The sequence below is a fragment of the Gavialis gangeticus genome, unplaced genomic scaffold (assembly GCF_001723915.1).
Source record: "Gavialis gangeticus isolate Ggan-Ray unplaced genomic scaffold, GavGan_comp1, whole genome shotgun sequence".
NCBI lineage: Eukaryota > Metazoa > Chordata > Crocodylia > Gavialidae > Gavialis > Gavialis gangeticus.
Window position 1 is genome coordinate 3,872,386 of NW_017729003.1, and position 11,563 is coordinate 3,883,948.

At 41.9% G+C, this 11,563-nt stretch overlaps 1 protein-coding gene across 4 annotated transcripts in view; it reads right to left on the reverse strand.

Annotated features, from left to right (window-relative positions):
• Positions 1-11,563, reverse strand: part of PCDH15 (protocadherin related 15) — a 1,188,119-nt gene that overhangs the window by 342,056 nt on the left and 834,500 nt on the right. The gene's annotated exons all lie outside the window — the stretch shown is intronic.

Below are 11,563 nucleotides of genomic sequence, written 5' to 3' on the forward strand. Positions count from 1 at the left end.
GGGGGGGGGGGGAAGGGAAGAGGGAGCAAGTGGTTAGCAGGGGGATGGGGTCTGAAGAGGGGAATCAGGGGGCAGTTGGAATCCACAGGAGAGATTGGGGGGAGGCAGATAGAGTCTGCACAGGGTAGGAGTTAGCAGAGTCTGCAGGAGGGACTGGGGAACTGGATGGGCAGGTGGGGTCTGCAGAAGGGATCAGTGTGATCAGGGGAGGCAGGCAGGTGTTGAAGGGGGGTTGGTGGGGTCTGGGAGGATTTAGTGGGATTGCGGGGGTTGCAGGGTCCATGGGGGGAGGTTGAGGGAATGGGGTCTTTCTCCCCCAACCCCTGGGACCAGGAGTTATTCTTCTGACCATCCCCTCCCAGCCCCAGACAGACAACCCCTCTAGTGAACCTACCCTCCCATACCTCTTGTCCCCCCCCACCACACCCTGGCTTTCTTCTTCAGCTCCTAGCATTGGTGAACACTGCTAAAACTGTTACTGGGAGCAGCTTGTCAGCTGGGGGGAGGGGGGAAGTGAGGCTGGCTGGTCCATGGGGAGGAGGGTTGTCTGTTTTAGGGGTGGGACAAGTTGTGGGAGGGGGCTTAAAAATAGTCTGGTGCCAGGCGGGCAAGTAGGAAAAGTGCAGTCCCAGAGCTGGAGTCAACGACTGAGCTTTCCAATCTGGGGATTGTGCTGGGAACTGTACAGAAGTTTGGAACAGATAGATTGGTCTAACCTGATCTAAGTTAGATTACCTTGGAGGTAGGGTTAACTTAGGTTGGGTCGGCCATTTAAGACAAATCTAACTGTCCTGGAATTTCTTTATGGTTCACACTTAAATTGACCTAACTAGGGATCAAAGGCCAGGTACAGACATTACACTTTTACCTAAGTGATCAGGAACTGGTTTATACCTGTAACAGAACAGAAGTTTGGTGCACAGACTGGTTTTAAAATGACAGTACAGGGTTTAAGATTTGCCCCCGCTCCCCACAACCAAAGAAAGAATGTATCTTCTGTTCTATACCAATTAAAACTATGCTTCTTGCAGAAAACTGTGCACCTTAGATTGATTCTGCTTTGGGCTTTTTGAATGTCTGTACCTAGCCCAAGTGTAAGGGTGCACCTCAGAAAACTAAGCTAGATCAGGTGGCCATTTTTAACATGATTTAACCTCTCCTTAACCTCCTGAAATGTCTGCACACAGTATAACAAAAGCTCATTGCAGCACACTTCTTACTCCACTTTAATACTTTATTAGCCAGTGCAAAACACCTAAAACCAAATCAGCTCTATTAACCTGCTGTAACAGATAATATTGACGGTGCTGCATAGAAACAGCTATGCCATCTGAATTGACACAACATAGTTAGCCTAGCATGGCACACCATCCAAGCTAATATATCTGCTTCTTAGTTAAACTAATTTATGTCACCTTAGTTAAAGTTTGGTAATAACAGTACAATATAATTAAACATGTAAATATATTTCAATAAGTATTTAAGTTGTTGCATGAACCAAAAAAAATGTTGTAAGTTTCCACAGAGTATGTCTACCCTGCCTCTGTCCTGTACAGCAGTAGCTCACACTTTAGGAGAAAGTTACTGAAAACAAAAAAATACTGAGAAGCAAAGTTAAATATAATTTGAGACTTGATCCAGATAAGCTCCTAAAAATTCAAGATACTTCCTCTTTTTCTAAAAACTCCAGTCTGAAAAAATAATCTGGAAATCATATGAACACAGAATTGTGAATCTTATGAAATTTTCTGTGGTTTCTGCTTCATAAGTCAGCAACTCTATAATGAGAATGACTTCGAAAGCAAAGAGTTCCACATTAATATAGATAAAATCTAGAAAAAAATCTAGAAATGTTAAATCTAAACTTGTGAATCTCATAGGCAGTTTGGCTTTGATTTCGTTAACATTTTCAACAATTTACATTATTCAAGCGATTAATCCAAACCCAGTACCTGATATTTTAAATATCAACAAAATGATTGTTGCCTTCATGCCAGTGGGCATCAGATTCAAATTAGCATCTCAGTATCATTTGAATGCTGATCTGTTCTTTTCCATCTCTCTCAATTAAATTCAATTAAAATAAGGCATAGTGAATAAGGTCATGTAAATTAAGTAAAGTGCATTCTGCGTGCAAGGTAGCTTCATTTGTTTGCATTTATAAATAAGCCTAGAGACATGTGGGGAGATAACAAAATGTAAAAGTATTTGATTATTAGCTCAATTGTCAGGAAGTTTCCATGCATGTTTAACATCCAGCCAAGGTCCTCAGTGTGAGACACTGCAATGAAATCATTTATCTTCCTAGAAATCAATTAAAAGGTAATTAAAATTGTTAATAAAGAAAAAAAAGCCAGACTTATTTTCCCCTTGTACTACATCAGTGCAATAAACAGGAATGGCTAAAACTTTATAATGATCTCTCTCTGGCTTGTCATCAACATTTTCCTAAGTCTGTCTGATTTCTGTTTCCTGTTTGCATTTTATTTTCCATTTTACTTCTACTTCTCCCATTTAAGTAGTTTGGTTTCTGGTAGAAAGTTTTCCATTGATAAGACACTGAAGAATTACCAGAAAAGGTGCTGATATGTATTTTGTCACTGAAAAAAAATTAACAGAAAAATAAATGTTTAAACAGCCTCATTTAGGATGAAAAGGAGATGGGAAATACAAGTAAAGTATAGGAAATGTAAATTCTAAATGAGACTGCAATAGCAAACTGCATCTCCATAGTCTTAATCCATGACAGATGCACGAGGCTGGTACTTGTACTCAGATGGTTTTAGTTTAAACCCAAGCCACATGATAGTAATTAAACATCTGCTAGCTGGATTACTATCAGCTCTCATTAAGAGTCAAAAAAGATTTATGACCATAGAAAATTAAAGTGCCAAATTAAATTGTTTAATACGTATTCTCAGTGTAACATTGAAGTAAACTTTCAAAAGATTAAGTTATTGTTAATGGAACCCAACTGAAATTACTTCTTAATAATATATCAGATGTTTTCAATCTAGTTTCCAGAATGATGCAGGTGTACGTTTTGCTAAATCAGTTATATGCATCCCTAGACAAAGACTAATTTTACAAATTCTACAGTAAGGGTGTCAAAGTCTTCTAGCCCTGTGGGGCAAATGAGTGGCATGGAGCTGGTCCACTGGTCAGATTAAGCCCATAGATCATCTCCCACACCTGCATACCTTATCTATCATAGGTGGCACCACCCCAGGGCAGTCCAAGACACCACCCCCAGCAAGTGACACAGCCCGGGACTGGCCCCAGAAGGATGCCCCACTTGGATTGGTCACAAGCTATGATGCCTGCACAGCTCACTGGGCCTGAGTCCTGCACTGCACTGCACAGGACCCAGCACCAGCAGGTGGCATAACTTGGGAACTGGCTCCAGCAGGCTGCCCCACTGGGGCCACATCCTGTGCAGTGTGGGTGACACAAACAGAGACTAGCAGCAAGCCATGTAGGTGGCATAGCCTGGGACCAGCCACAACAAGCAGCACAGGCCAGGAACTGGCTTGATTGAGTGCCATGGATGGAGCACATTCTGGGCACTGTGTTTGTAGGGGGAAGAGGGGTGGGCACCACCAAGGGCTGAATTGTAGAGCTCTTCAGGCCATATCCATATGTTTGATATTCCTGTTATACAGAAATACTAATATTTGGGACAGATTCTCACTTACAGGAGTATGCAAGTAGTCAGGACTAACACTAATGAAGTCAGTGAAGTTACATAATATAGTGTATAATTGGTGTGAAATCAGAATATGGACCCATTGAAGATAAGCTTTATTTCATAAGACTGCCTCTGGGCATTGACATGTACTAGTTCAATAGGACTACAGAATACATAAAGACCCAATTAAAAAGGTTGCTCTAAACAAATATATTTTGCCAGATGAAAGCAACACTATACAGATTCCACTACTATCTATACATAGATAGTAACCCAACTTAATTCTCTGAATAAAGACAAATACAGCCTGCTGACAAAGCTGTTATATTATCCAGTAACTGGAGGAAATTTGTGCACTGCCCATCTTGGAGTGGCAGCATAGAATGATGAAGCCCAGGAAAAAAGGAAGGCAAAGGGCATAGAGGGTGTGGGCAGACAGGATGCTTGTAATATTTTAAATAAACTTTAAACCCAGTTTAAACTTAGAACCCTGGGAAAGTAGAGTACTATTTTGAGCCAGTCCTCTGTGAGCCTGTTCAATGTTATATGGGGACATGAAGCCTTCCATGCCTAATGTCTAGCCCAAAGATGGGCAAAATAAGGCCTGTAGGCTAAGTCTGGCCCACGGCAGGTCTTTGTCCCTGCCCCAAGCACAGTCCAGTTGTGGTACATCCTGCCGCCCCTGGGCACACAGTGGGGCTAGGACAGCTCCACACCTGGATTGCCTTTCTAGGCAGCCTGGGTGGCAGGTGGCTCCTTCCAGTTGCCGCCACCACCAGCCCCATGATACTGGCAGGGACGTATGCTGCATAGCCCCAACCCCTTGTGCCCTGTGCCTGCTCCACACTCACTTGCCCAGGCTCAGCAGTGGTGGCTACAGACAAAAGCTTATGCTGAGCATGGGGGGAAAGTGGTCTCTCCCCCTCCCAAAGCCAGCAGTTCCCTGTTGCAACCACCTGGCACTCAGGCTGGAAATCTTTCAAAGATGGAGCACCCACCACCTCTCTGGGTAACCTGTTCCAGTGTTATACTACCCTTCTAGTGAGAAAATTCTTCCTAATATGTAACCTAAACTTCCCTTGCTGCAACTTGAGACCATTGGTCCTTGCTCTGTCATCTGCCACCAATGACAATAGCCTAGCTCCAGTCTCTTTTTAACACCGCCCCCCCTTTGAGATCATTGAAGACTGCCATTAAATTTTTTCTCAGTCTCCTCTTCTCTAGACTAAATAAGCCAGTTCCCTTGATCTTTCCTCATAAGTCATGTCCCCCAGCCCCCTCACCTGTTTTGTCACCCTCCGTTGGACTGTCTCCAATTTGTCCACATCCTTTCTGTAGTGAGGGGCCCAAAACTGAACACAGTACTACAGATGTGGCCTCACCAGTGCTGAATAGAGGAGAATAATCACTTCCCTTGACCTACTAGCAACACACCTACCAATGCAGCCCAGGATGCCGTTAGCCTTGTTGACAACTAGGGCACACTGCTGACTCGTATTCAGTTTATTGTCCACTGCAATCCTCAGGTCCTTTTCTGCAGAGCTGCTGCCCAGCAAGTCAGCCCCCAGCCTGTACTGGTACATGGGACTGTTCCTTCCTGAGAGCAGGATATCTTTTATGAAACCAACACAGCCACAAAATTGATCCCTGAAACATGGAAGATATCATATTTTTGCCATTTGGAAAAATAAACTTTATTGCTAAACAAGAAAGAAGGATTTTTTCATCTCCCTGGCTGCCTCTGATATTGGACACCTCTAGGGATGAAGACAGCCTAATCTGCACATCACAGAGCAGCACCCTTACAAAATGACTCTCAGATCCCCAGGGGAATACACTTCCAGCCCTTACCTCCCCTGTGTAAACTGGAGTTTATTTTCTACCTAGGAGGACTTCTACAATCTCTGAATTCTCCTCAGCCTGATGAAAGGTGTATGTGCCCAAAAGCTTGCAAAGACAGGAATTTTTTTGCTACTATCTAGTTGGTCTAATATAAAATATTGCCCCTGACCCAAGAGCTTTGTGTATCTATTTTTCTCAAACTGACATGGCTACAAAACTGATCCCTGAGACTGAATGTATGACCCAAGAGTTTTGTGTATATTCAGTCTCTATATTCTAATCATAACTGCCCCTCTCCTACCATGTTCCTTTTATCCCAATAATATCTAATTTCCTATCCTGTTCCTTTTTGTTACCTGTCTTTTTCCATTAGCATCAGGGTTAATAAGAAACTACAAGCTTCTGCCAGCTAGGAACTAATCAGATAAGTGTGAATCTCCTTAGGTCTTTAGAATGACATGTTAGCTAGGTTCACTGTGAAGCAAATATAGCTGATACCAGGAAGGGTGTACTGCATGAACTGCTTCAGCACTTCTGTATCATTGGAGGATTATTACCCTAATGGAATCTTTTGTCAATTCTGTAAAATAGTTTTCCAGTTAGCTTTCAGTTTTATTTAAGATCTTAGTTAACATTTTAATGACAACAAACTAAAAAAAAAAAGAGAGAATGAGCCATTTACAAAAATGAAAGGAGAAGGATCAATTTTCTTGAAGAATCACATACCTTGGGTACAAAGAATGAACTCCTCTTATATGGAAATTGTTTGTAATGGAATCTCAAAACCGTTTAAGTCAGTACAATCTATATAGCTGTATTTCCCTTATGTGATCTGCGAAGGACTAGCTGATCAGTTGGTGCTTTCTTTTCTTTTTGTTGGCAGTTCTTATCATATTAAGATAAATAAGAATTCTTTGCATTCTTTTCTAATCTCATATAAAAACTTACAAGGGTGTAGGCTGTAGCCGTGCTGGTCTAAGGACATAGGCAGACAAGGTTCTTTGGGTGAATCTGATATCTTTTATTAGACCAATTTAAATAGTTGGAAAACAATTATTAAGCAAGATTTTGGGTTAATATAAAAAACACATGCAGTTATCCCCAAAATATTGTATAACCATAAAAAAGTGATCACAATCACAAGCTCTCTTTATATGTGACCATTGTTATTTAAAAAAAAAAAGTTTAAGAAATCCAGCTAGTGTCTGCCACAATCTTGCAAATATATGTAATACATTTAAGATGATTAACTTCTACAAATATTCAAAAAATCATCTTCCATGTTCAGTAACTAGAAGTGAAGTGGTGTGAAAAAGCCAAGTCTAATTCACTTCTATATTAGGTAACAGGTTAGACAGGAACCTTCATCCTTGAGAATTAAGGCCAGCATTTTATCTTTTAATCCATTTAGCCTACGCTCGTCACTTCCTTTGTTGGTATTACATTTATCTGTCAAGCACTATTAGTATTAAATCCTTAAATATAATATTTCACTTACCCATGCATTCATTTATTCGTTATTAAAAAGTGAAAATATATTATGGTTGTATGTATTTTATGTTGTTTCCAGGAGCATGGCTTTCAGCCAGAATCCTTAATAAACTGAACTTGAAAAGGTTAAAATTGTAGGAAACATTATTACTAAGGTACCCCACTCCTGAACGAGAATCAGATATGCTATTGCTAATAGCAAACATTTATTTGATTTTTAGTTATTCCTGCACATATCAGTTATAAAATGTCACTGTCTACTTGTGATCAAGAAAAAATAGGCCCATTAATTTTAAATATTACATGTTCTCTCTTTTCTATACTGCTTATTTAGTCAAGGGAAGAGAAGAGTTGAGGGGGAACTTAACAGCAACCTTCAGCTACTTGAAGGGTTCCAAAGAGGATGAAGCCAGACTATTCTCAGTAGTAGCAGATGGCAGAACAAGGAGTAATCATTTCAAGGTGCAGCGAGGGGAGTTTAGGTTAGATATTAGGAAGAATTTTGTCACTAGGAGGGTAGTAAAACACTGGAATGGGTTACCCAGAGAGGTGGTGGAAGCTCTATCCTTCAAGGTTTTCAAAACCAGGCTAGACAAAGCTTTGCCCGGGGTGATCTAGTTGGGGATGGTCCTGCTCTGAGCAGAGGGTTGGATTTGATGACCTCTTGAGGTCCTTTCCAAGCCTAACTTTCTTAGATTCTATGATTATCATTACTTTAAGGTTTTTCTCTTATATTTGATCTCAGGGGTTTTCAACATTTTTTAAGCAGGGTACCCCCTCTGGTGGTTACCCCTTCTGGACGCAGAGTGTGTGTGTGGGGGGGGGAGGGTGTTGACAGCCAGCCAGATGTAGAGCCAGTGGCACGGGGAGCTCACATGTGGCTGCTACCACCATCTATACACTCCGTGTTGCTGCTGGGCTCCACTTTCTCACACCCAAGTAACCCCACTTCTCCATACCACTAGCTTTGCATGCAGCCGCCCATCAGCAACCCCTCCATCCCACCGTGTGGCGATGACAGCTGGCCAAGGATCCCCGCTTCTCCATGCCACCAGCTTTGCATGCAGCCGGTCATCAGCATCCCCACTCTTTGTGGTGTGGCATCAGTGCTGAGTGTATAGATGGTAGCAGGGGCAGCTGCTGTGTGAAAGCTTCCCACGCCACTGCCACAAGCTGGGGGGAGGGGGTTCTGTCGGCTGGCTGAATGTGAAGCTGGCAGTACAGAGGAGCAGGGATACTTGGGCGTGGGAAAGCAGCACACAGCATCCAGTGGCAGTGGCATGGAGTGATGGATGGTGGCGGCAACCCCACCCCCAGCACTGCTCCTTCCCAGGTACCCCCACTTTTCCACATCGCCAGCTTCATGTCCAGCTGGCCATCAGCAATGCCTCTCTCCTCTCCAGCTGGCCGGATGCAAAGCCGGTGGCACAGAGAAGTGGGGGGTACTTGCACATGGGGAAACGACAGTGCAGAGTGATGGATAGGTGCAGCAGCCCCACCCCCCATGCCACCACTTCCCAAGTACCTCCGGTTCTCCATGCCACTGCCATGTACCCCCTGGGGCCTTCCCAAGTACCCCCAGGAGTATGTGTATTCCCAGTTGACAACCCATATTCTATCTGAACAAATTCTAGATTGAAATCCTCAACTGACAGTTAGAAGAAATATTACAACTAGGACACAGTTTCTGAAAAGTAATCATAATATTTAAAGCATTACATCAAATAACAATGCAATATATTAATTAATGTATTATTATTACTATATTATGCCACTATAATAGAATATAGAAATAATATTTAGACTCCCATTTTTTGAGACACCAACCTCTGGTCACCCAGTAGAAGTTCTCTGAACATATTAATGAAAATAAACAACTTTTTATTTCATTAATATATTTTTATTTATAAACAGTATACAAAATCCATATGCAAGCAATTAAATCCTGATTTTTCACTTTTTTTTTTTTTTTTTTTAACTAAGCTACAAATCTGAGTCAACAAATCAAATGCCCTAAAGACGTCACAATGGGAGGTCCATTCTGGGAGATGGTGGTGGTCTATTACAGGAATTCCAAGCTTGGTTCTTGGCAATGGCAGGCAAGGCTATCTGGCTATGTGATAACTTTTATTAGACCAACTAAATAGTTGAAAAATAGTTCTTTGCGAACTTTCGGGCAAAAACACCCTTCATCAGGTATAAGGAAACCATGCTAGTGTTATGTATTCTCCAAGGTAGAATAGAAGCTAATTTACAACATACAGGTCTGTGAAAATGCAAATGAGTGGAAGTTTGGAAGACAATAAATAGATATAGGAGAGGAGAGGGAAGGGGAAGGGAGGAAAGGTGTGAAGGAATGCAAGTGATTAGCTGCAGGCAGTTTGCATGAGGTATAAGATATCAGGCAGGTTGTAATGTCATAAATCCAATATCTATATTAAGTCCATGATTTTTTGTATCCGGGAGATTTATGAAGTGAAGTTCATAGGCTCATCTACAACAGTTGTTTTGTAAATTCCCATTGGGGATTAGAACTGAGATACTGGAGAGGGAGTGATTTTCTTGTGAGAAGTGGGCACCCACGGGTAATTGGATATTTTTGTCTTTGGTGGATTTTCAGTGTCCATTCATTCTAGTATGCAGTTGTTGTTTGGTTTCTCCTACATATTTTCCAGTATGGCATTTCATGCACTGGATTAGATATATTACATTTCTGGAGGTGCAGGTATAAGATCCAGGAATGTTGATGGTTCTGCTGTGGTGTGTAGCTATTGTGGGACTGGTGGAAATGTGTTGGCAGGTTTTACATTTCTTGTCCTGGCATGGTCTGAATCCATTTGGTGTGGTTTGGGCCACAGGAAGTTTGCTTCTGGTGATGAGGTTAGCAAGGTTCGGTGGATGGTTCTGGAAAGATCTCTTTAAGAATTGGGTCATCTTCTAGTATGGGTTGCAATTGTTTGAGGATTTTCTATATTGGTTCCATGGAAGGGTGGTATATCATAACCAATGTTCCCTCTAAGGAGTAGGGGTCTCTGATCATGCCGCTTCAGTCTGTGAGCATACTGCTCCAGTCCTGCCTCCCCCTTTTGGTGCAGTCCTCCAGTAAGTGTCCCACAGTAAGTATTCAGGTGGGAGTGGACAGGGTTCACCTCAGGGAAGAGCCACTGCCTGCCCTGCATGAGGAGTTTGCCTTCGGTACGTGTCTCATGTTGGCCTCGGTACCTCCACCACATTCCGCACCCAGCTCCTCTCTGGGAAGCCAGAGCCCAGCTCCTCTCTGGACAGGTGCACAGCATTAAAAAGTTACTGCGCAGCAACATTTTAAATTGTGCACAGCTACACACATGCACAGCTTACAGGGAACCTTGATCATAGCTAATGCTGTGCATTTCATGGAGATTTTCTTCTTGTACTGCAGCAAGTCTTCATTTCGTATCTGGGTGGCTCTTTCAAAAGTGTGATCCTTATCTCTGGAGGAGTGTCCTTGTTGGGTGAAAGACTTTTTTTGCAATTAGTGAGGTGACAAACATGGGTATTATCCTCACTGCAAATTCAATGGTATCAGAGAGCTTGGCTATAAATTCCAGCTTTTTGGTGTGTTTAGGCTGATTGCTAGTTCTGTTATATATGTATGTTGGCCCATGGGTTTCTTATATATGGTAGTTGGTATTTTACCATTTTGGATCTTACTCACAGTGCCTAAAAAGGAAATGTTGGTGCTGCAATATTCAAGAGAGAGTCTGATGGAGGGGTAATGTTTGTTGAATTTGTGATGGAAATCAATCAGACTGCAGGTTTTTGATCCAAATGATGATGATGTCATCTATATATCTTAGGTATAGCATGGGTTTGATGGTGCAGTTCTTGAGGAATAGGAACTAGGTGAGCAATGAGCCATCCATGTTACTGTATTCCCAGATGGAAGGAACAGAGCATGCTCTCATAATTCAGTCAGTACATGAAAGTATGAGCTGAATTCTTGGGCTATCTATGAATCATTTGGGTTCAGTTATAACTCTCACTGAATAGTACCGATACACTGTTTTACCTGTGACTGTTTCGATTCTTAGTAAGGGAACTCTGACCTGTGGGGTTGTATTACTTTGTTTTTCTTGTTGTGGTTTGATTTCAAACATAGTGAGGAGATATAAGGCTATTGTTTACAGCTGTTTTTGACAGGTGTGCTACAAGTTAAGCCCTATGCCCTACCTGAGTCCTACTCCCTTTCCCTTCTAGGTATGCTACAAATATCATCTTTTAATTCTCTTCCCAAAGGCTTTTGATGAGGGAGTATATGAAAGCAGATAAATTAATGGAGAGTTATAGATAGTGTGAATTTAACATACAAGCAGCATAGATACATTTAAAATGTCAAACATCAAAGAATTACTGAAAATTTCAACTGAGGATTAGCTAGTATGTGTGGATTTACATTTAATTATATGTACATTTCTGAGGAAGACAGCTCTCCCCCTACACTAAGGGCAAAACTAGCACTAGAACCAGACAGGAGATGAAAGGAGTAATTCATTGGGCTTCTTC